The sequence below is a fragment of the Panthera pardus genome, unplaced genomic scaffold, assembly GCF_024362965.1.
Source record: "Panthera pardus isolate Hobbes unplaced genomic scaffold, ASM2436296v1 HiC_scaffold_2, whole genome shotgun sequence".
Taxonomy (NCBI): domain Eukaryota; kingdom Metazoa; phylum Chordata; class Mammalia; order Carnivora; family Felidae; genus Panthera; species Panthera pardus.
In genome coordinates, this window is record NW_026526765.1 from 32,683,092 (window position 1) to 32,708,931 (window position 25,840).

Consider the following 25,840-nt stretch of genomic DNA (forward strand, 5'->3'; position numbering starts at 1 on the left):
GCTCTGGCAGCAGAGAAACCAGAATTCAAGGTCCAATCCTACGACACACCAGCTGTGCGACTTTGGGTAAGTTATTGCCTTATCTGTAAAATGAGATTAATAATAGTATCTACCTCATGGGCTTGTTGTGAGGATTAAATGAGATACAGCATGCAAAGTGCTTGACATGTAGACTTACTGTGGTGATCATTTCACAGTATGTATAAATATCGAATCATTATTCGATAATCATTATGTTGTACACCCGACACTATTATGCTATATGTCAATTACTTATGTGTATATATATGCTTGACACATTTTCATTCAATGATTCAAGCACTGACTGTGTGACAGGCACAGTCCTAGACCCTGGGAATGCCGCACCATAGAGAGGTTATATAGCGGGGGAACAAGCTCTTGAACAAATCACTGCAAAAGTACAAGAGTGGTCTGTTATGAAGGAACCATCTGGAGATAGGATACTGAGGATTGTAACAGGGAAGTTAATTTTGGTGGTGGCACGGCAAAAAAATCTTCCATGAGGAAACTCGGTCTGAGTAAAATGGGGTCAAGGAAAGAGTAGGAACAAGATCCCAAGCAAGGTTAAGGAAGGGCTTATGAGAAAACCCTAGAGCTGGAAGAAGCAGCCATGACGGGAGATCCTGAGTGCAGGAGGGGTTCCATCATGCAGGTAGACGAGGTGCAAAAGGTTAGCTGTTGACATGATTACTCTCCCCACAAATGTCACATATCCAAAATGGAATCTATCTTTCTGCCAAAAGCGACTCTTCCCCTCCTGTTTTCCCCATTTCTTGTCATGGTATTATTTTGCTGACCCTCATATTTTGATGTCCTCTTTGGCACTTTTCTCCCTTAGCCCTTTCCATACATTTATCCCACAAATCTTAAGTACCTACTGTGCTCAAGATACATAATCTAGTGCTTCAACTTTTGAGACCTTCTTCTACCTTGCACTCTTGCTGTATGTATTCTGTGTATTCTGGATGAAGACCTGAGGGTGACTCCTCTCCTGACCTCCAACAGCATATTCAAAATTCAGTGATGGATATTTTTCTCACTACTTAGAGGTCTCTTAGTGCCATGGATCATTAACCCCAAGGCGGCCAGAAGCCTGAGATAAAGTATGTAGGAGAGACCCTCTTGTTGAGTAACTCTGTATTACTTACGCAAGTGATTCTGGTCTTTTGGTGGGAAGATTGCAATAGGCAATGAATGACCTATAGGTGAGTGTTAAGAGTTAATATCCCCATCCCCATCCCAATCATAAGACGTAAAAACCTAAGTAGCCTTTGTATTGCATTAAATATATGTTTGGAATTAGACAGTCATTGACTTAGGCCATTTCCTAAAAGTTTACTTGGGCCTCAAAATGTAGTTAGGTCCTTGACTGTATTCCATGACCCCCCTAACAATAAAGGCTCACAATCTCCTGGTTATAACCTTATACAAAAGCATCTGAAACCTTTCCAAACTACTTCTCATGTCTAACATAAGATTTAGGACAAAGTAAGCACTCATATCCATCATGTCATCAGCAGCTACAGTGGTAAGATTTTGCCCTATTGATAACTCTCTGGCTATTGAACTTATAGTTGTATTTTAATGCGTATATTTTCTTCCTACTTTAAGCTCCTGCTTTTCTTAAAGAAAAGTGAAAACTAAAGCTATTTCTGCACCTACATTGTTGTTATGGCATCTTTGTACCTGCAAATAAATCTTCCTTTGCGCATTTGGTTGGTTTCTCTCTCTCTCTCTCTTTCTGCCCCTCCCTCCCACCTAATTGTTGGAAACTTAACATGAAAATGAATCAGCAACAGCGAATGCTGCACTTAAGGAAATGTATGATCTGCTTTATAATTTATGCACCGACTCCCGAAGGAACGTATTTAACTCCTAATTTATGAAGAAAGTATGAGTAACAGCAGCTCTCAATTTGATTCAACTTGCTCATTTTATCCAAATCGAATGTCTAGATTTAGTTCTCACTCAGCACGCATTTCGCCAGCAGCTGAATCCCTAAAAGTGGAGCTGCTGTAGAATATCTGGGTTTAGCTAAAACCCCTATTTCTAGTTTCAAGACAAACCACAGCAGAGGCCTTTGATATTCACAGAGAACATTAGCGCTCTACCTGACAGTAAACAGCGTGAGGCAAAGGAATTCCTTCTCAGGGAACTGAGGGGGTGAGAAGGAAAGAGAGAGGAAGGCAATCACAGAAGCATTTTTTAATCTGACGAATTAGTACAACTAGTTTCAGAATTTTCTGGGGATCATTTCATGCATGTCTTTCCTGACAGCACACCTAACGTCAACTTCTCTCTGGTTTAGCAGATTTGGCACTTACCCTTTACATAGACCTTCCGTTTCCCCCCAACGCAAAGTGCCAGCCCCTCCCCTGCACCTTTGGCACAAGGTGACTTGACCATCCAGGGGGTGTGTGCATATGGGAAAGACACCAGATTAGGAGAGAGTAAGCCCGGATCTTATTCCTTTCTTGCTAATAAACTGGGTGACCTTAGCTATGTTGTTTAACCTTCCTGAGTCTCGGTTTCTTCATTTATAAGATGAGAGGGTTAGCTTGATATTGTCTGACTATGTCACTTCTTAGAGCTTTCTCTAATTTAACCTAAATATTCGTTTAATTCCGTAGTACTTATCATTTGACATAATATATATTTTACTCATTTTTTTTCTTTTTTTTTTTTTAATTTTTTTTTTTTTTTAACGTTTATTTATTTTTGAGACAGAGTGAGACAGAGCATGAACGGGGGAGGGGCAGAGAGAGAGGGAGACACAGAATCAGAAGCAGGCTCCAGGCTCTGAGCCATCAGCCCAGAGCCCGACGCGGGGCTCGAACTCACGGACCGTGAGATCGTGACCTGGGCCGAAGTCGGACGTCTAACCGACTGAGCCACCCAGGCGCCCCTACTCATTTTTTTTCTTACATCCCTCCATTAGAATGCAAGTTGTGTGGGCAAAGACTTCTTCCCATTTTGTTCACTGCTGTATACTTCCAGCACTTAGAGAAGTTCAAAGCATCATGGCCACTAAACAAATATTTGTTGAATGAACTGATATATTGAAGTATCATGCATACTATTCTTCCCTAAAGATGCTCTGCAAGTCAAATTTCCTCCATCAGACTCTGCTGACAACTCCAAACCCAAATCTCTCCCTTCTGTGAACTTCTAATACAATTACAGTTAGTTTCATACAGGTTAGCATTTCAGAATTATCTGAGTATTTCAGATATATCAGCACTAACTTGTTTGGGTAAGAGTTTACATTTCTCAAGGCCAAGGCTATCACTTAGACCTAGTGTGTCACACATTTATTAGGTATTTGGCTGATTAAATTTAGGAAACATTTTTTGCTTTGTGTTAGGCAACAAACTCAGGTTTCAGTCATCTGCACCTCTTATCTGTTAATCTCTACATCTGTTCTCTGGCCAGGGCTTGCAAGGATGATGAAACCGCCCAAGAAACCACCCACACCCAAGTCTCTGCAAGCAGCAAAGGAAAAAAGTAGTCAAACATTTCCTTTGCCCATTACTGTCAGTGAAAGCATCCAGTATCTCCTGGTAATACAGAGAGTACAGTGGGTGCCAAGGGAGTTTTTTGGGAGAATCAAAATAAAAATAACTGGAAGGATCTTTTAAATAGGAGAAAGAAGTAGAGAACGTGACTTCACATGGAATTCTAGAAATAAAGAAGTATCCTAGACGTTGTCTCTTCTCTTATCCTGCGTTTATCTGAGAAAAGTGAGGATTACAAAGTGAAGTGACTTGCCTAAATGCACACAGATTATTAGTGAAATATAATGAAATACTGCTGATCAAACTCTTGTCTAGTAAATTGAATTTTCTCATTAAAGTTGTACAAGACATCCATTTGATTTGTAGCTGTGATCAAAAAAGCTTTCTAAAATATATCTGCAAGGATATAAAAAATATTGGGGCATATTACTTCTAAGTATAGCCTATTTAAGTAATTTAATCTGTCTTTGATATTTTAGGGAAATATCACTGAGCGTCAATTATGTCAGCAGCATATTAAAGATGTAAAAATTATAGGAGATAGAACTGAATTGTTGATGACAATTGACTTGGGGATATTTGGTTTTTATAGTAAACTGTCTTCTTTAGATTTGCTTGTTTCTCCTAAAAGTCCAATGCTTAAACAATTCATTCAATTAGAAGTCCAAATTAGTGCATGTCCAGTCATCATTTTATAATCACAAAACAGAGGGGCTTTTTTTCAAATATAGGATTAGCTGTATTATTGCAAACACTTAGATTTTGCCCTTATGAAGACATGTAATGAGTTAACGAAGTAGATCTTTATTGACTGTACTTCTACTTGCCCTGCAGAATCATCACAGACCACTGAATTTAGATGGGAAATTAAAGAACACCTTGTTCTATTCCCTCATACATGAGGGAACTAAGATCCAAAGAAGTTAAGTGACAAACCGGAAGCCATATAGCCAGGGAACGTTAGAACCTCTCATAACATCGCGATGGTTAATTTTAGGAGTGTAACCAAAGGTATCCTAGTTGTTGGAGGAGGCAACCTCCAACAGGCTAGCAGTAGCTCTCAGTTGCTACAAACCAAGCACCACACACACAGCTTCCTTGTGATTCCATCCTGACTTATTTGCTAGAGCTAAATTCCCAACTGCTGGGAATTAACTTGATGGCCCTACAAAGGCTGTCAAGTGAGTGCTCTTGGTCTGCTGTGTCCTTCATCATTCTGTTAAGTAACTCACCACATTGAAGCCACATCTGTGGAGTTCTGAGAAAAGCTCATTCTGTGTTCTATTCAAATTTCTGAAGTGACTCCTTTGTAGGGAACTATGATCAATACTATCTGTACTTCACTTTAATCAGCTCGTTTTGGGGGCATGCACTCACTGCATAGCACTCCCTGTACAAGATCTGAGGGAGCCACCGTTTCTGAAGAAGGATTGTGCCATTAGTGCTCAGCTGGTAAACAGTCTCAAATTTGGTGTGGGAAGCATGTCTTAATTTCACAGGTTAAAATCTACTTTGCTTGTGGAACGCATTTACCGGTGAAATGATTTTGTTTTGTTTGCTTAACTGAGTAACATCTCAAGTATAGGACACCAATAAAGTAGCTGGCTTGGTAGTCAGGGGTCTACACCTATTTCAGTGAACTGATAAAGACACCTTAAAAAGCAGACCCTTGGAGCACTTATGATGCATCAGACACTCTTCTAAGAGCTTTTCACTGATTAACTCATTAAATCTTGAAGAAAACCCCTGACAGGCAAGTATTAATACCATGCCATTTTATAGATGGGAAACTCAGGCACAGATAAAGTAGGTAACTTGCCCGTCGTCACACAGTTAGTAAGTGTCAAGGCCAGGATTATGAACTCAGCAGTTCCTATTTTTACCATTATGCCATACCTACCACAGGTAATTTGAAAAAAGAAATGAAAACCTTTCAATCTCCATTTTCTAAGCATTTCAAGTTAAAAGTATATGGGGATCTGAGATAATTATTTGGACAACTGACCCAACAGCTAAAGACTCAACCATGCATTTATCTGACTTTTTTTTAAATCATAATTTAGTTCACATTTTCACAGTTTTACAAAATAATCATATGTATAAGAAATTTTGTATACTACTTGACCTTGATACGTTAAATATTTCACTAGCTACCTACTATGTGCCAGGCTCTGGAGCAATAATCATAAATTAGTCATGGCCCTTCCCAAGATGCTCACTGTCTTACTGGTGAAGACAATATTTGAACATAGGGGGGAAAAAAAGGCAACACCACAGGCAATGCATGGTACATGTCAAATTGGGAGGCTGACAGTAAGTGTAAAAAAGAAATTCTTCTAGAAATAATTTGGGCATTGAGCATTCTAAACACTAAGGAATATAAAAACCTCTTGGAATAACTCAAATTTATAAAATTGTGGAAAGTATTGTATTTTCTATTATAATTGTGGTGCTATTACTTTTCAAATCTTGGTATAATCAAATAAACATTTTATTAAATATGTACACTGATTTAAATAGTTGGATTATGCTTTTAAAAAGATTTTGAATTGGATACCAGCTAAATATTTCCTTTGTAACTGAACAACATATTCTATAAAAGCTTCGGTGTGTTTAATGTTTATACCTTCTTGCCATGTCTGCTTTTCTTTAAAATATAATAAAGATGGGGCGCCTGGATGGCTCCGTCTGTTGAGCGTCTGACTCAATTTCAGCTCAGGTCATGGTACCAGGGTCATGGGATTGAGCACCATGTCGGGCTCTGTACTGAGTGTGGAGCCTGCTTGGGATTCTCTTTCTCTCTCTCTTTCTCTCTCTCTCCCCCTCCCCTGCCCCTCTCTGCTACTCGCACACTTTCTCTCTTGAAAATAAAAACTTTTAAAAATTAAAAGAAAAAAAAAATTATATATATATATATATATATATATATATATATATATATTTCCAAATAAATCACACAAGCACCAAAAATGCCAGCATTCTTAACAAGTTACCTTCCTTTCTCTGTAAATGTACAATTTCTTGATTATTCTTCATGCATTAAATGTGTCACATAACTGTGCTTACATCTCAAGATGATATTCAGTTTTAATTTTATTTTGCACAGTGGGTTCATGATTAACATGTTATTCTTCAGTGAACTATGGTTACTTTGAGTCTGAATGTTTATAGTCATTTTCATTCCCAACTCATTTTCACTGAAGTCTGTAAGAATAAAAAGCTCTAAGAAAATGTATCTAGTGATACAGACTGAATTGTATACCACCACCCACCCCTCCGCCAAATTCATGCTAAAGCCTAAACCTCAGAGTCTGACTGTATTTGGAGAGAAGATCTGCGAAGAGATAATTAAGCTAAAATGAGGCAATTTAGGTCTGCCCTAATCCAATCTGATTGGTGTCCTTATAAGAGGAAATCAGGACACAGCCGGAAGAGCACCCACAGAGGAAAGACGAGGGGAGGACACAGTGAGAAGGCGGCCATCTGCAAGCCAGGCAGAGAGCTCTCACCAGTAAATGAACCTGCCAGCACCTTGATCTTAGACTTCCAGCCTCCAGAACTGGGAGGAAATAATTTCTGTTTAAGCCCCCGAGACTGTGGTATTTTGTAGGGCAGCCTAGCAAACTCCTATACCCACGGAAGAGCATACTCTCCTTTCCCACCAAGTCAGTTCCTTAGAGTCAACTTCATGTGTTCTGCTTTGTCCATATCACCTCGGGCTCTGCCTTCCCTCCATGTCATGCTTCCTCTCCATTTCTTTACTTAGTCATGCCTAATTTTAAAATACAAGCTATAGGGGCGCCTGGGTGGCGCAGTCGGTTAAGCGTCCGACTTCAGCCAGGTCACGATCTCACGGTCCGTGAGTTCGAGCCCCGCGTCGGGCTCTGGGCTGATGGCTCGGAGCCTGGAGCCTGTTTACGATTCTGTGTCTCCCTCTCTCTCTGCCCCTCCCCCGTTCATGCTCTGTCTCTCTCTGTCCCAAAAATAAATAAAAAACGTTGAAAAAAAAATTAAAAAAAAAAAAAATACAAGCTATAGTTCTGGTAAGAGGATCACTTCTGAACCACATGCAGAAATGCTGACAGCTTTTTTATTTTCAACAAGAACGGTATAGTAGGTCAGAGTGTCTCTCCAAAACTAAAAGCGTTTGGGAAGCTACTAGTTTTGTACAAATCATTTTTATTACAAATGTAATTTATATTAATTATGTTTTTAAAAATCAAACAATATGAGCGTATATAAAGTTGAAAATGGAAGCAACTCCTATTTGCTGACCAAATCCTTCTCCAAAGAAATACCCACTGTTGACAACATGTGTAAAACTCCTGCTTTAAATAGGGCGACCTTTTTAAAATCACATTTGCAATACTCTACAGATTTCTCCACAGACTGTTCTGCAAGATGTCTCACTCCCGGCCCGGAAAGATACCTCCTTCGTTTCTAGAGACAGAGACCCAGCCATGGCTTCATAACCTGGGTATCTGCCAGCCAGAGAAGAATGTCAACCTTTACAGAAAGGCTTCTATCAAGTCCTAATAAAAGAATCCCAGAATTGTTTAAACATTAGATGAGTAACTGTTAAGATTTATTTGTTCCTGACACAATATGTCAGCCCTTGTCGTTGAAAATTAAACGATAATATACTTCCCCCTCTGCTCCACAAAGCAATAACCTGTTTCCCTGGTGGTTGATCACAGGCCAAAGGGTGGGTAATTTATCACAAAAGAGAAATTGGAAGACTGCCAAGAGTAACAACAGGGCAGTGATATCCTTGCTCCCTCCTGCATGGCACCAGTTTAATTAAGGCAAACCTAATAAACTTTACCCCTGATTCCTAACCATTTAAGATCAAGTTCAGTCTTCTTAAAGCCAAGATGGCCAGCCAGATCCCAGAAAATATGTAGGAAGTAAAAGATACCATGTCAATCAACTTTTTCATTTTCAAGCGCTGTATAATCTAGGAATCAAAAGACTGCTATGTTATAATCTAGTTGGTTTCTTCAACAATCTCTGGCAATATTTTATAGAATTATGTAAATTAACATAGGCCATACTACCAGGAACTAAATGAAATCAAGACAGGTCTCAGGAAAAAGATGCAAAGTCATTAAGAATATTAAATTCTGTATGTTTTTAAAAATAAGTAATTTATAGGTTATTTTTCATGAGAACTGTGTGTGTGTGTGTTTGAAGCATCGAGCATCCGTTCATTCTCACAATCAAATGATAGTTCAGAAATGACACTGAGGAAATAGAAAGTAATATTAATAAACACATGAGGAGTTAGCGCAAATTTCATAGCTGCTAAGCTGTGCTTGCAGGTTCAAACTTATATATATGGAAAGGGTGACTGTGGCTTTACACATAAAATGAAACAAGAGAATTCAAAGTCAGTGCTTAGATAATACAAACATATGTGTAATGGCATAAATAAAGAAGAGATTAATCACATGGCTTGTATGGGGCATATATGCACATGTTTGTTAATTTAGACTGAAATAATCGCTTTGGGTCATGGTATCTCAAATAGAAAACATCCTACAAGTGTCCTATTTCAGGCCCCCACCAAAGACTTGAGCGAGCAGAAGTCCTCCAGCCTCACTCTGGCTATCTCTTCAGGGAGAGGAAGCTCACCGAAGAAACCTCTGTACAAGCGGCTCTGACTGCTAGGAATTTCTTTCTAGTAGAGATGCACTCCTTTCCCCTTAGCTTTCACTTAGGCAAGCATTCAGTATTTGGTTTGCACCTTAGCCCTAGAAAATCTCATTCCCCATTCACTAGACAGCCTTTGAACATTTGTGGAAGACGTTACCCCAGGGCTTCTCTTTACTATGTATTGAAAGTGATTTTCCCCTAAAAACAAGCCAAATCACATCACTCCCTATTGGAAATGACTCTTCACCTATGAGGCAATGTCCCAATTCCTTTGCATGGCAAGCATATGCCATGGCTCAAACCCAGGGAGTCAGTTTCTTCCTTATACTGAATCCAAAAAGGGTGTTCCTTATCTGCAGGCACCTATGTTCCAAAAGGTGATTCAAGAACCTAGGCATTGTCCGTCTTGTGGCTTTACCATCTTCTATAAGTGACTTCTAAAGTTGCCACAAATGTTTACAGTGAGATGGAGACTAGCTTGTGGGAGACTTTTAAGGGTGCAAAGAAGTCTAGAACGATGCAAATCACTTCCACACACATTGCAACCGTGAGGACACTATCACATGGCCTCAGCTAACTGCAAGAAAGACTGGGAAATGTGCGTGCTCAGGAAGAGGAGGAAATAGCCTTGGGATCAGCAAGCCACTCTGGTGAGACCTTAACTTCTCTTTCCTGCTTCATATCCCACCTCTCCCTCAAGCAACTACATTCAAATCCAACCCAACCTCTCATTATTTCAAAGCATATCAGATCCTCACTTTGCCTTATGCCTCTTCGCTACATGTAAGTTCTTTTGTTTGTTTTATGAACTCCTATTCATACTTCAAGTCCCCAGTTCAAATATCACTCCCACTCTTCTCCACCTCATTTATCTGAATACTAGTGTTATTTTCTGCCTCCTGTGTTCCCATAAAACTTTACACATGTATGCACTGTAAATTTCAATATGTCTATATGTGTATAAATAAAAACCTCATTGTATCAATCTCTTCTATTTGTGTGATCTTCATTATTGTTACAACTCTTATATTCTCCTTTTTACATCTCCATAGGCCTTCCATTTCTCTTACCTGGACCATCGCAAAAGCTTGCATACTGATCTCCCTTTCTCACCATCTTACCACCCTCTGCACAGCTCCCCAAGTAATTTATCAAAAATGTAAATCAGGCTGAGAACCTACTGAGAACCTTCTAACTCCCTTAGAGCAGCTAACCTTAAAACTCAACTTGAGTTCCTCCTCCAGAGGGTCCAGAATATGTCTTCAGTAAGTCTAGAGTGGGGTTCAGGAAAGTCCCCAAATGATTTGGATGTGAGACGTTGGTAGACCACATTTTGAGAAATACTGAGTTACAGAATAAAATCCAAATGTCTTGGCAAGCCATTTGGAGCCATTTGCCATTGAGCCATTTGTCTCAATAGCAAGCTATACATAGTCCCTGTATACATGTTACAGTTTCAGTCCAGTGGTACTTCTGTACATGTTCTTCCCTATATTTAGATTGTTCTTGTCTGTGTGGTCTTCCTAATGGATTTCTACTCAGTCTTGAAAATGCTGCTGTCTGTCTTAGAGCCTTCCCAGTCCCTCCCTGCCCACAGGAGAATTAATCTCTTCTTCCATATAATTTCTATGTCTTGTAAATATTTATACTTTTTACATATAACACATTGATATAGATATCAACAGCTCAGACTGAAAAGGACAGAGATAATACAAAGTGAAAAGAGGACTTTATACCCCAAACTTCTACAAGCAGGAAGTAAGCTACACATTGACTACTGAGCTGCAAACACATACCTCTCATGGAAAAAAAAAAAAAAAAAAAAAATGGCTGAGAGCTTGAAAATAAGAGCAAAGAGCCAAGGAGCATTATTTCCAAGACTTGATTCCTAATTAAGAACTGTTAACCTGTGCCCAGCAAGAAATCAGAAGTGCGTGGACCAAGCACTACTGTGCACATTCGGTTCACCCTCTTTCTGACAGAACTGTTTACAGTGGTTCTGCTAGGCCCATCCCACCATTGTAGGCTGGCTGGGGTGGAGTAGATAACTTGTCTCTTCAGTTCACTGGTCTTAAGATCAAGAGGAATGGTATTAAAGGAGCTATATGTAAGGGACTACGCCCATGAACTTGTCTCTCCATACTTGGACCTGATTTTTAAGCTAACATCCCACATTCCAAGCTCATAATTTAAATGAATACAATTTGGGGGGGGGGATGGTAGGAGGGGTTTGGATATTTTTCACGTGGAGGCAATATAAGTAATTATGGCTAGAGGAAGAACTGTGGTGGTTTCCAAATATGCCCACAAATTCTCTGATACCCCTCCCTTCAAATGATGGAGCGGGACACCTGGGTGCCTCAGTCCGTTGAGCGCCCGGCTCTTGATTTTGCCTTAGGTGATTATCTCACAGTTCCTGGGTTCAAGCCGTACATCAGGCTCTGCACTGGCAGCTTGGAGCCTGCTTGGGATTCTCTCTCCCTCCCTCTCTCTCGGCTCCTCCCCTGTTTGCACTCTCTCCCTCTGTCTCTTTCTCTATCACTCAAAATAAATACACATTAAAAAAAAAAAAATGGAGCCAACTTCCTCTCCCTTTAAATGTGACCTGTATTTGGTGACTTCCTTTTAACAAAGAGAATATAGCAAAAGTGACAATACGTGACAGCCAAAGTTCCCTTTGCCTTTTGGATCATCCCTTTAGGAGAAGCCAACTGTCATATGTGAGAACACTCCGACAGCCCTATAGAGTCACCATGAGGCATGTAACAGAGGCCTTCTGCCAACAGCCCTAATAACCCACAGAAAATAGAAAAATTAGTTAATTTTTAAAAAAATTCCTGGCTTACTGAAACTATGACATGAGAACTCTTTGTTGTTTTGAGTAAATATTTTAAGTAAATGTCTAAACTTGTGCCTTCATTTGCTACACAGCAGTAGGTAACTCACATACTGGGTAATTACAGATCTTGTATTTATTCAGGACCAGGTGGTATGCTAGGGACTGGGGATATGATGATGAACAACGTAGCCTAAAACTCTTCTCTCAAAACACACGAGTGAGGAAAACAGATACCAATAAACACATGCATTTATAAATTGTGATAAGTATCAAGAGAAAAGAAATACACAGGGAGGAGAAACACTGCAGAGACATAATGTAGACTTGGAGGGTCTCTCTAAGGATGTGGCATTTAAACACGGATGGAAAAGAGGGGCAAGAGTTAGCCAGGTAGCAAGAGACTTACAGATAGAGGGAACAGCCTGCATGAAGGCTCTGAGTTAAGAAAGGGCTTGCATGGGTTAAAGAACATCTTAAGTGAAATGGGCAAGAGAGAGACAGGATTGAGCTGAGGTCAGAAAAGGGAGCCCAGAGGCAGACGGTGCAGGAATTTGTGGACCATGATGAGGACTTTGCACCCAAGGAAAGCCTCTGGAGGAGGTGGAAGAATGACATGATCCAATTTATTTTATTAAAAAGACCGTTCTGATAGTAATGTGGAGAACTAATTAGAAGGGGTCAAGAATACGGGGGGAAACAGGAGCCCATGGCTCTAGACCAGCAGGGAGAAGCAAGTACATCATCAGCCCAGGGTGGTGGTGCAGGTGGAGAGAACTAGGTGGGGTCAAGCAATATCGAAGGATCAGGGTCAATATGACTTTAATCCATCAAGTCCAGCAGGACAAGCAAAACCCCTAATTCAGATAATTGAAAGCAAAACCAAACTCCACAAAAATTTTTCTACGAGTTATTGCCAAATATCTCACTACTTGGTAAGCAGTCTGCTTTTTCTAAACGACTCTCCAAAAACATATGAACTTTAGTGTTCTTCAATGTCAAAAGAGAAGAAACAAAGGGATAGTTTTCTAAACTTCTCTTTTGGCTAAAAATTTGAATTATCAGCCATTTATAAAATGATCCACTTGCAAACCTGCAACACCAAACAGGTGAACTTAGGTTAAATAGAACACCTTCGGGAGTGAGCGAGTCGGTTGTTTGTTTGTTTCCATTTTATTGCTACTTGTACAGTCAGGTAAAACCTTAAGTTACAGTGTTTCACCTGGCTACTACATAATACAGATAATATACCCATAAGATTGCCAAGATAAATAAGCTAAGGGTGATCCTTTGAAAAGCTAGATCCATTCTACCAGGTCAGTTCCAAAGATTTTGCAATCAAGGGGTGTGTTCTGAGCTGGATGTTTCCTGTTCTGGTTACACAAACTGTACCACCCCTATGTTAAACACCATGTGTCTAGGTCTATAGTAGGAAAGTCTAGAAAGGACTGACGGATGAAAAATATTTTATTACATGTTTTAAAAACTGATCACGAAATGTGGAAGGGTTGTCTTAGGTAACTGCTTCAATTACCAACATTTGCAGAATGTCTTTCTTCAGAAGAGACATTTATCCCCTAGAGCAACATTACTCAAGTGTGGTCCAGGGGCCCTTTGCAAGCATCAGCATCACCCACATGCTCATGAAAATGCAAATGCTGATTCAGTGAGTCTTAGCTGGGTCCCTTGAATCTGAGTCTTAAATAAGCATGGAGATAACCCCTATTTATATACACTATAATTAAAGTACCTGCATTATAGGATACACTATCATGGCTTACATAAAAACTCTTGAGTAGTTGCAAAGTTATCTGGTTTGATAGCCAAATGACATCAAACCATTTCAAAAGAGATCAGAATTATATTATTTATAATATATTAATTATACTCAATTATAAATCCTATTTTACTATATGAGGAGAATATAATTCAAAACTTGCTGCTGGCTGTCAAAACTAAATTGGTCAAGGCAAAGTCAATTTTCTTTCTTCAAAGGTTTTAGCACACAAAATGGTCTTTACACTGGAAGGTGAACACAACTATAGCTGGGTGAGATGTGTTTCTTCATCTTGGTGTTTGTTACAAAGTTGTGTTCTCTTTGTAAAAATTCATCAAGCTAAACACTTGTAGTATATCAACATTTCTGTATACAGAGTACTGCTCAAAAAATTTTAATTGATCTTTTAAAAAATCCAACCTAATTAAGAGTTCTATAAAAACGTGATATGTCTTGCCTTTTGCATTACTAACCCTCAGTTTTGATGACTGTTGAACTGAAATTGTCATTCTTGTATGCATTATTTTGGGGGAATATAAATACATGCAAACCTTCTGAAAAGCAATTTGATAATCAATATTTGACCAAAGCTTTTAAAACAATCGTACACCCGTTGGCCTAGTAATTCCACTCCTCAGAATCTATCCCATGGAAAGCATCATCAATATGGGAAAGCTCTAGTCTCAACATCCAAAATATAAACCAGTATAAATAATCACAATAGGGGAACTACTAAGTAAATCATAATACATCTATATGGCAATATTTATTCACTGGTAGTAAAAATAAAAAGGAAACGATGGCTAAAAATTCCTGATACAAGTGGGGAAAGGCACTAAGAGCTCCCAATTGCCTCCTCATATTCTATTGAAGTTTGGTGTATACACAGATATTCCTATTATTATAATTATTTAAACTATACCTATATTTTATATACTAATACATGTGTCTATGTTACATTTTATAATATACAATTTTATATACTCTAGGAAAAATGTTTGCTAAAATTTATTAACATGAAAAATGCTCATGTCATAATGATGAGTTAAAAAAAGGATATAAAATTGATTATAAATTATAGTAGATAGATTATGTGAAAGAAAGTTGGAATCGTCACTACAAGACAGAAATCATCTCAACTACTATTTGATGTTGTGCTGAAGAATCCCAGTAAAGAGTTCCTCTAGAAAAACAAATCAGGAAAAACATATTTAAGCTGATATTCTTTTCATGTGATATAATTACGTGCCTAGAACTTTCAAGAAAATCAACTGACAGTGTACCAATATGAGTGACAGTTCAGGAATCTTACCAAAAAATTGTCCTAGACACTGGCTGTAATAACAATAGCTAACAGTTTTTGAGGGCTATTTACCAGGCACTGTACTGAGTGTTTTTTAATGTATTTACTATTTAATTCTGAGGGAGATTATAGTATTATCCTTATTTTAAAGATTAAAAACACCCAAAGGAAGAGACAGGTTAAGAAACTTGTGTAAAGTCAGTTAGTAAGTGACAGAGCCTGATAGAGTTTGTGTACATAACCATTATATTACAGTTACTTAACCGTAAGCCATTAGAAATGTAATAGATCGCAGGATCGTATTCATAAATCAAGAATCATTAAAAACACAAAAATCAAAACTAAAAAGCCCTAGGGATAAATCTATCTAAAGAAAGTCATTATTTTTGAAAATTTAAGACAAGACCAGACTGGAAGTCTAAATACTACATTATATGGATGACAATTCTCCAAAATAACAAAAAACTGCAGAGAGGGGAGGTGGGTGGGTGTAAAACCAAAGAGAGTAAACCTTGCCCTCCAGATTAGTCTCATCCACAGGCCAGAGAATTCCCTGGAGCTAGAACTGCAGGGTGCCCCATTCACACAAAGAACTCAAATCCAAGAACCTGGCTCAGCTATTTTGAGAAAAGGGCGCAAAAAGATCCCAAATAATGGCATGTCAACGAACGAAGCGTTCTGCTTCACCGACACCCAGGAACCAAAGCAAACCTGACAGCCCAAGTAAACCTTCAGTAAGGTGCAGTCAGCGCAACATTTGGCCATGGTTTTCCCGGTAGAGATAGCTACAGGATTACAATTCTCCAGCTATGCAACAACAAAGGAGCTTTGCCTGAGTGCCTGAGGGGAGTTAGCAGATCAGATGGCCACTGTAACCTTCCATTCACATCAATGTTGCTGAGCTTAAGTCAGCCTCAGATGTTCTCCAATCCAGCAATCCCTATTTACAGATAAGGAAACTGGGTCTAGAACAGGCTTCTCTTCCAGGTCATAAAAGTATTTTAAAACCGGAACCAGAGAGCTACTGTCCTTCTTCCCTATATGTCCTGATGATGAGTTTGAATATACACATGCAAATTACTGCAACCTATTAATATTTCCCAATCCTCAATTACTCACCTTCTACCTTCACGATTTTGCCATATCTATATCATTTCTACTATCATTCACTTTATACTTTCTTTAAATCTACTCATTTCTCACATACATTAACTTAGATTCAGTCCAAGCAACAATAGCCGTAAAATCATGAATGAGATACGCATTTTTCCTAACACATAAAAATAAATACATATCTACTGCAATTACAATGTTGGTCTCTGAACCACTCCCCCAAATAATAAATTATCCTTTCCCATATTAGGAAAGATTCCCTGCATGTGTTGCAAGGAATTCTAATCTATATCATGTTAATAGGTGTTACTGATGAAAGGATGCGTGATCATATAAACCTGGGAGATGTTAACTAAAACAAAGTAAGACAGTTTTGAGTTTTTTAAATTGTCAGACATCTCAGGGCCTTTTATAGCAATATGCAATGAGACTTTCTAACAGGAATACAGTACATCTCCAAAACGTATTTGACCATGAAAGCCTTTCTTCCAGGCAGGATCAGTATTGAAAACATTTTCTAAGCTGTACTCATTTTCAAAAAGCTAATTTTTCTTTTTGAGTCTATAAATTATATAAATGGATATTATAAATAGTAATTTACACTGTATCTATTAGCATATTCAGAATATTTTTATAGTGGTAAAAAAGAATAGAATTTTTATCTTTTTTAGGCATTCTTATCTTTGAGTATTTGTGGTATCATGGGGAAAATATTTTTAAATATTTTAATATTAATAAGATTATTAATATTTAATATATTTAAATAGTGTTATTTGAGTTGAGTGGACAATGTTACATTAGTTTCAGGTGTACAACATAGTGATTCAACTTCTCTATACGTTATGCTATGCTCACCCCAAGTTTAGCTACCATCTGTCACCATATAATGCTATCACAATATCACTGACTATATTCCCCCTGCTGTGCCTTTTATTCCTGTGACTTACCCATTCCATAACAGGAAGCCTGTATCTCCTGCTGCCCTGCGCCCATTTTGCCCATCCCCCACGGCCCTTCCCTATGGCAACCATCAATTTGTTCTCCGTACTTACAGGTCTGATTCTGCTTTTTGTTTGTTTTAAACTAATGCTTTAAAGCCGAAGTATATGAATATTTCTTTCTACTGCATTTTCAAATAAAATTAAGAACCAAACTCAAAGCAAAGAAAATGCTATAATACCCTTTTTCAGTATAATGAAAGTGAGTATTACATTAATACAGAAGAACCCTGATATGTTAAGAAAAAAGCGTTCCTTCATCTAACCATGAACCAATTCACAGGCCATTTTGAATATTCTATCCTTAATAAATACTTATTTTTTCCCAACAACCAAAGGTTCAATATAGTCTTCCTCCACACCTTATAGGGGTTATCAACTTACAGAGTGAATTTTTATTCTATAGAATGTGTTTTGTTCTCTTGTTCAAAAATATTTATTAACTAGAAAGCTGTATTCTTCTGAGGTTCCCCACCAAACACCGGATGTCAGGGAAACATTCAGGAAGATGATTCAGCTCTTGTAAGTGACCATACTTAAGACTGATGCACTGCAACATAATCAGCTTGAATAAGCTCAATTCTCTGGAATTTAAGGTAGGTAGAAACTGAGACTAAAAATGGAGTTTTCTCCTCTCTCTGGTTCTAAAATTAATTGTGCACCGTACTACACTTATAATGAGTAAATAAACAGCATTTCACCCATTTGGTAAAGGAGGTAAACAAGAGTTCAACTTGTATAAATACGATTAAAACTATGTACTCTACTTGATACAAGTGAGAATTGTTAAAATACACCAAGAGTAAAAGATAAAATAGATATAACTAATAAATGTTTGATCCTTTAGGGAAACATTCCCCCAAAGGGCTCTAGTATTTTAGCAAACTTCTATGCATAGGTTTTAAATGATTTAATTTTTCAAATATTCATTTTTGTGTACATTTAAACATCACAATACCAACTGAATAATGTAAAGTTAGGTTTTAATGATCGCAATTCATCTTTTTTTCAATCATTTACTCCTTACTTGGGTCCCAAAATTCTATTTGAGTTATTGGAAGATTTAGCTAGTTGGAGCTGAAAACATTAAGATATAAATGCTGGTTTGACCCAAGAACAAGCTGTTCCTGACTCTTCAATTTGTCTCCTGCTGCTCCCTGACTTGCAAATGTGGGTATTTTGCATAAAGTCATTTATTATACTATGAGACACATTCCAGACATTCTTAAAGCATCTAATAGGTGCTTTGCACATATGCTGCTTTGCAAGACCCTCTATCCTGAGATTTGTTTTTCTAGTTACGTATTTAATGATGATGATCTCTCTCCTGCTGTACCCACTTCACATTCTCTTCATACAAAGTTTGCCCTCCAAAGCAAAAAGTCCTGATAAAAGATTTTCATAGCCCTTCCATAACCACCTAGGCAAAAAGGACCACAAACACATATCATCACAAATTTACAAAAGCACCATCTATTAGGGTCTCTTCAAACCAACTCTGTACACGTCATATGTTAGATCAAGCATGACAAAGGAGTTTCATTTCTTGTGCCATTGCTAGTAAATCAGTGGCGGACCCTTGAAGGAAAGAGTGATGTTATTAGCAATGTTTGCAATGAGTATAGAAAAATAAAAAGGGGTAGATGATGTATTTCTCCTTCCACCACCATCCCTGAGTTTATGTTTACTTTCTTGATTATGCCCATTCCCACACCATTTCCCCTAAAAGAGATATGCCAAATGAATGCAGATTTTTCGAGCTGACTTTACACCCTGACAGACCTGCAGGTGCAATAATGCCAACTCCCTTGAAGAATTACCATAAACTTATCAAAGATAAATATAAAGGGTTTAGTATAAGCCAAGTTATAAACTATAGCACACAGTTTATACTCGATTGATGCTTTTTCATGTCATTGACAGCACTCTCCACCTATAGGCTCAACCTAAGCAGGAAAGTTGATTTTCACTGTGTGTCTGTGAACAAAATAAGCCAGAGCTTCATAAGGAAGTATTCGATCATTTAAATGTCATAGAAACTGTTAACGATCCCCTTGGTAGTTGCAGAAGTTGTTACCTACTCCACATAAAATTGAAAGTTAAAATAAGTGGCTATAAACTCAAATCAGAAACACTGTGCATTTTCTACTTCTTATTTTGCACCTGCTTCCTAGGGGCACAGGGATAGGTGGTGGGTGTCTAGACTGAATATATCATTATTATTCAGAGAAGTTTTGCCTGTATCCTTTATTAAAATGTAGCGGCCTTGTTTCCTTTTGCTTTTTTAAGGGATAGGCTGAGGTGTTTAGGAGTGGGCCCCTGCTCAGTGCTGGGGAAGGAGACTCTGTAATTCTGTGGTCAGTAACTTGCATGCTCTGTCACAGCATTTACGAGCTCTGTGACCCTGAAAAAATTACTCAACTTCTCTCTGCCTCAATATCCTAATTTGTAACAAACGGCAAAAAAAAATTCACCCAAAGCATGATGCACATTGCCTGGTACATGGTAACTACTTAATAAATGTTAGTTATTGATATCGCTGATACAGAAATGGAAAGGGTGAGGAGAAAAAGAAAGAGGGGAGACGTGTGTGGCTTTGCTTCGTAAGTAATTTTACAAGGTGTCTGGAATCCTGTTTGTCTAGACCCAAGGGTTTGTGGACTTAAAGCTCAACAGGTCTGCCATTCTAGAGAAGAGTGGTGGGGACCCATTGTTGCAGAGCAGGGACAGGGTGTGGAAAGGGAAGTTCTCAATAATGAGGCTTAATGTGAATGATAGGAAAGCTTTTATCATTATTATGGATGGAAGGGGGAAATGAGATATTAGCATTTGCCCAAAGTTTAAAATGCCACTACAATTAACACATTAGCTCAGGGATTACAGAGTTGATGCTGGCTCTGTAAGGGAAATGATTCCCTCAGATTTCTAAAAATAAACAAGAGCCCCACAAAGCTCCACACGGCAATGCAGGGGTTACTTGGGCAGAACTGATAAATTCCTGAAACAAGAATTTCGGATAAACACAGCTTTTATAAAGCTACAGATCTCAGGCCCCTTTCTCCAAAAGTGGTGTTTGTGGGAAATCTCTAAAACAGTAGATGCAAGCCTCTAACTCTCTTGTACAGAGCCCATCTTAGAAAAACACAGGGGAAAAAGTCAATGCAAAAACACACTTTTGTCAAAGTCCTAGGAGAGTACACTAATCCTTAAAAAAAAATAGCAAAGAGACATTTTTGAAAAATACAAATCACGGTTTAAAATATACTTTTAAATCATTCTTAGGACTTGCCTTTGGCAAAAGCAAAACCATTTGATTTGGGGTTAAAAGCTGAATCATCTGCCATCTAAGCCAAAAGGAGAGACCCCTGGACTTCCTTCGACAACCTAGGATTTATGGACACTTCATAAAATGGGCATTTCTAGCACCACGCCTATAAGAACCCAAAGCAGTCTGTAAACAGGATCTCCAAAATTATGGGAGTCCAGGGAAAATCGTATGTAGCATATGTCTTCCTCCTCAAGAGGAAAATATATTTTATTTTTATTCTTTTGGGAGGATTTTTTTAAAGTGTTCAATTTGGGAAACAAAAGAAGAGCTGCACGCCAGGAAAAGGAAGACAAAACTAAATAATACTTTTTCTTTTTATGATTTGCTTGGCTGTAAAAAAAAGCAAAAAAACAAAAAAACATTTTAATCAACAGGTAGAATACTCAGGTAATAAGTAACTGCTATCAAAGTTTAAATTAGGGGCGCCTGGCTGGCTCTGTCTGTAGAACATGCAACTCTTGATCTCATGGTTCTGAGTTCGAGTCCCACATTGGGTATAGAGATTACTTAAAAATAAAATCTTTATTATTTTTTTTAAGTTTATTTATTTATTTTGAGAGAGACAGAGACAGCACAAGTAGGGGACGGGCAGAGAGAGAAGGAGAGAATCCCAAGCAGGCTCCGCACTGCCAGCACAGTGCCTGACACGGGGCTCAAACCCACGAAACCATGAGATCATGCATGCCCTGAGCCAAAATGGAGTCGGACGCTCAACTGACTCACCCACTCAGGCACCCCAAAAATAAAATTTTCAAATAAAAAAAAGTTAGAGGCACCTGAGTGGTTCAATCAGTTGAGCATCTGACTCTTGATTTTGGCTCCGGTCATGATCCCAGGGTCGTGGGATCAAGCCCCTGGTTGGGCTCTTCAGTGAGCAGGAAGCCTGCTTGGGATTCTCAGTCTCCCTCTCTCTCTACACCTCCCCCACTCAGACTTTCTTTCTCTCTCAAAAATAAATAAATAAGTAAATTTAAAAGAAAAAAATGATTCTCCCTCTGCCCCCTCTCCTGCTCTCTCTCTCTAAAATAAAAAAAAAAAAAAAGTTAAAAACTAAAGTTTAACTTAAATATATATAGTTTAGAGTTAGTTGCATTTTAGACAATGCACTGCCAATATATCTTTTAAAAACACCACAGCACTGTTGTAATATGATCAGAGATGCAGACAACTCATTAACACAGCAAGACAATTTTGAAAAGTGTATTCTGCTTTTTCAGCTACTAAAATTTCACAATTTTTTTTTTTTTACTTCTTAACAGTTGACACCTTATACTAATTCAAGATTCAGAGAAGAAAAAAATCCATATTTGATACTCAGCCCTCATATTAGACATCCTCAAAATGTACTTGCTTTTCCTTTACTAGATTAGATGAATGAATGTTTCCACCAAAATGCTTTATGTATATTTTATAGCTCTTTTTAACACATAATCTATTATCTTATAGGAAAATACTCTAAATAACTTGGTATCAGAAAGTCATACTTAAAATTGCTGTTTACATGAAAAATCAAATCTCATTTCTTGTTAGATCCAGCAGTGTAGCTATTTAAAAAATTAAAATAAAGGGGCGCCTGGGTGGCTCAGTCGGTTGGGTGGCCGACTTCGGCTCAGGTCATGATCTCGCTGTTTGTGAGTTCGAGCCCCGCGTCGGGCTCTGTGCTGACCGTGCAGAGCCTGGAGCCTGTTTCGGATTCTGTGTCTCCCTCTCTCTCTGACCCTCCCCAGTTCATGCTCTGTCTCTCTCTGTCTCAAAAATAAATAAACGTTAAAAAAAATAATAATTAAAAAAAATAAAAATAAAAAATAAAAATAAAAATAAAAAGATTAAGTTTTCCTATAAAATTAGCTGTCCATCTGGTTCATTTACTCTGAAGGAACTGACCTACCTCAGACTTCCATATCTTTAGACCTTCATAAACTACAGCAGAGGTTCAACTTGTAACTTTAGTGTGCTTTGCGATCAATACCCATTACGCTGGAGGTTAAGGAGCATGTCAGGAAAGAGATGAATTTTTGGATTGGATTTCAACAAATGGCAATCTACTTCATCTCTCCCTCTGCTCCCCAACGAAGAGCTTCAAACTTCTGTTGCAGGGGTTCACTAAGCATCACACGTAGCCGAATGACCGATTCTCTCAAGTCGTAAGTTCCTCCTTTCAGTTGGCCTAGACTTTGTCTAATGCCAGAGAGATAGGTGGGTGTGAGAAGAACCTGACATATAGTCCGAATGTCTGTCTTCCTAGAAAAGAGACTCCTGAACTAGTAAGGCCTCCCTCTCTACCACACCTTCAAAGTGGACAACAAGAGGGGAAAAATTAAAAGGGCAGAAAGCTATCACTTTGAGGGGTAAAACTGCTGGACAAGGAAGTAACCTGAAGTTTCAGTTGGTGGCAACCAGCCTCCACAGCAGTCAATTTATCATCATATGAAGATGTTGGGGACTTAATCACAGTACTAACATGTGTACAAACTCTAGGCACTAGACTCAACATAATATTCACCCTCAGAAAATGATAATAATTGGGAGACCACACATTTGAAATGCACCACTAAAAAGGGAGGGCAATCATTTGACGGCCAAAGCCACAATTGTGGACCTCGCCTCATGCCCACGGTCAGGTTAACGCCACATTTTATGATCCACCGAACCACTGGGTGAATGCGTGGAAAGCAAATGCATCCAAGAGCACTGGGTTATTTACACCAGCTAGATGCCTTTTTCACTGTTTTTAGCATCCGCATGGCCTGTCATGAAAGACGGAGAGCAAACACAACTTACTCAGGCTTGCTACATGAATGTTAGTGCTTTAGGAATGCTCTAAGGTCTGGCCAGGTTAGGCTCTGCAAAGGGTCCAGACCAGATCTGTTTCATCTTGCTGTCTTCCTCCCAAGAATTATCCTCTTTCTTACCCATCCCTTCGATCCAAGGAAGATTCAACTTAGTCAAGGGGAATGTGGTTGATAACCTCCAAGCAGCCTTTGCTTTTGAACAGGTTCCCACCTTCAGGTGTTTACTCAAAAAAAGTTGTCAAATAACTAGCTAAAGCAGAGCAATCAAACTGATCAGTCAGGCAGTTCTTGGACTAGGTCAAACCTTCAAAGACGATTTAACAACAGTTCTAAAGAACTGAACCCAGTTCTTCCAGTGCAGAGAAGTAGGGATTGAGGTGAAAACTGCAAGGGAGGATACAAAACAATGTTTAGAATAAAAACCTTTTCATTGAAATATACAAATAATGACAAGAACTGTCCATATGCTCATGGCAATTCTTCATTTCCTTTTGCAATGTAGATTCCTAGCAGAGTGTGAGGGAAATTGAACTACACCATCCCGGTTTTTCAAACTGAAAAAGTAAAATAATTGTTTCCCTAACCTTCAGATTCTACTTCTAAAAGCTAAACTTAAGTTGTTTTGTTTTAATGTTTATTTTTATTTTTGAGAGAGAAAGAAAGCATGAGTGGGGAGGGGCAGATAGAGACATAAACAGAGTGTCTGAAGTGGGCTCTGCGCTGACAGCAGACAGCCTGATGTGGGACTTGAACCCATGAACCATGAGATCATGACCTGAGCTGACTGAGCCATCCAGGCACCCCTAAACTTAAGCTTTTAGAAACATACACCAAAAGAGGGTACAGGTAAACCTTATTAAAATTTTTTAATCGTATGTCCTGGTTTCTCACTTATGTCAATCTTCCTAAAGCTACTGTGATGATAAATATTTAAAGGACCAGTAAGAAAAGATAGCTCTAGGGGTGCCTGGGTGGCTCAGTTGGTTAAGCATCCAACTTCGACTTGGGTCATGATCCTATGGTTCATGGGTTCAAGGCCTGCGTCGGGCTTTGTGCTGACAGCTCAGAGCCTGGAACCTGCTTCAGATTCTGTCTCCCTCTCTCTGTCCCCCCCCCCGAATCTCAAAAATAAGTAAACATTAAAAAAAACTGGGGAGGCGGCTGGGTGGCTCAGTCAGTTAAGCATCTGACTTCGACTCAGGTTATGACCTCATGGTCTGTGAGTTGGAGCCCTGTGAGCCCCGTGTCAGGCTCTGTGCTGCCGGCTCACAGCCTGGAGCCTGCTTCAGATTCTGTGTCTTCCTCTCTCTGCCCCTCCCCAGCTCGCGTTCTCTCTCTCTCTCTCTCAAAAATAAAAATAAACATTAAAAAAATTTTTTTAAAAAGCTCCATTAATAACAAGCCCAGTTCATCAATGACGTGCGAAATCCTGCAACACTCACTAATTACTTCAGCAGTGTGCCTCAACTGTTACATTTAATATACTCTTCATCCTTAAAAATTTAACAGGTACCCAGCCTAACTGTTTTCCATGTGAGGAACTTCAAATGGAAAGAAAACTAGAAAAACTATTTTTACTAACATAAAATGAGTCTAAGTGGAACTTCCCACCTCCCCTTGGTGTGTTTACTGATAACCACCTGACAGGGTGACAGTGATGCAATTCAGTTAGGGAAGGATGGGGGTAGAATGTGCTGTTTCCTTTTTCTAGTGCCAACTTGTTTTCAATGCTAACACAACCCTAGAGGTTACTACTCAAAGAAAGCATAGACAACAGATGTGGTTATTATGGTGATAAAGGGAAAACTGAGAAACTGACCAATTGCCATCAGTTATTTTTACAGATTCCTTCTGAATCCCTGATATTCATGAGGAAATAGCATAAACAAGAGAATGTTATACTAATATATCCATATGGAATCTTTAATTATCTTTAATTTATCAGTAATTAGTTAAGTCTGGGATGCTCTGTTTCTCCTATTACTCATTTGTTGCTGTGCCATTTCACAATAACAGGAGAACCGGATCAATTCTTAGGAGGTTTATTCATGAAATCGCATTTTAAGGAATGAATGAATACCTGCTCCTCATATAAAAGAATCGAGTTATTTGCTTAATCTACGATGAGATGCAATATGTTAAAATGCATGTATCCCGCACATGGAAACAGATTTTTCTAGGAATTTAAAAGGCCCACACAATCCTACTTCATGGTTTAAAACAAAAAAATGGTGAAGCAGTTAAAACACCATGGAGTTTTGCAATCGTTTCTTTTTAGTTTTCAGTCCCGATTTTAGGAACCAGAGCACAAAGAAGTTAAATAATGCGTTTGCAAAAAAAACTACTTCCACCACAAAGTAAGTCCAACTGTAATTCAAAGAAAAAAGGTAGAGCGACTAGGCCGATCCAAGAGTAAATCACGGAGGTAATGACTGGAGAACTCCTTGACTCCAATAACTTTCAAATCCCCGTCGCACCCTCCATCAGCCCGCCGACCAAAGG

General features: G+C 38.6%; 1 pseudogene; it reads right to left on the reverse strand.

Moving 5' to 3' along the window:
* The window catches only part of LOC109275839 (52 kDa repressor of the inhibitor of the protein kinase-like), a 94,110-nt pseudogene that overhangs the window by 67,579 nt on the left and 691 nt on the right, over positions 1-25,840 (reverse strand).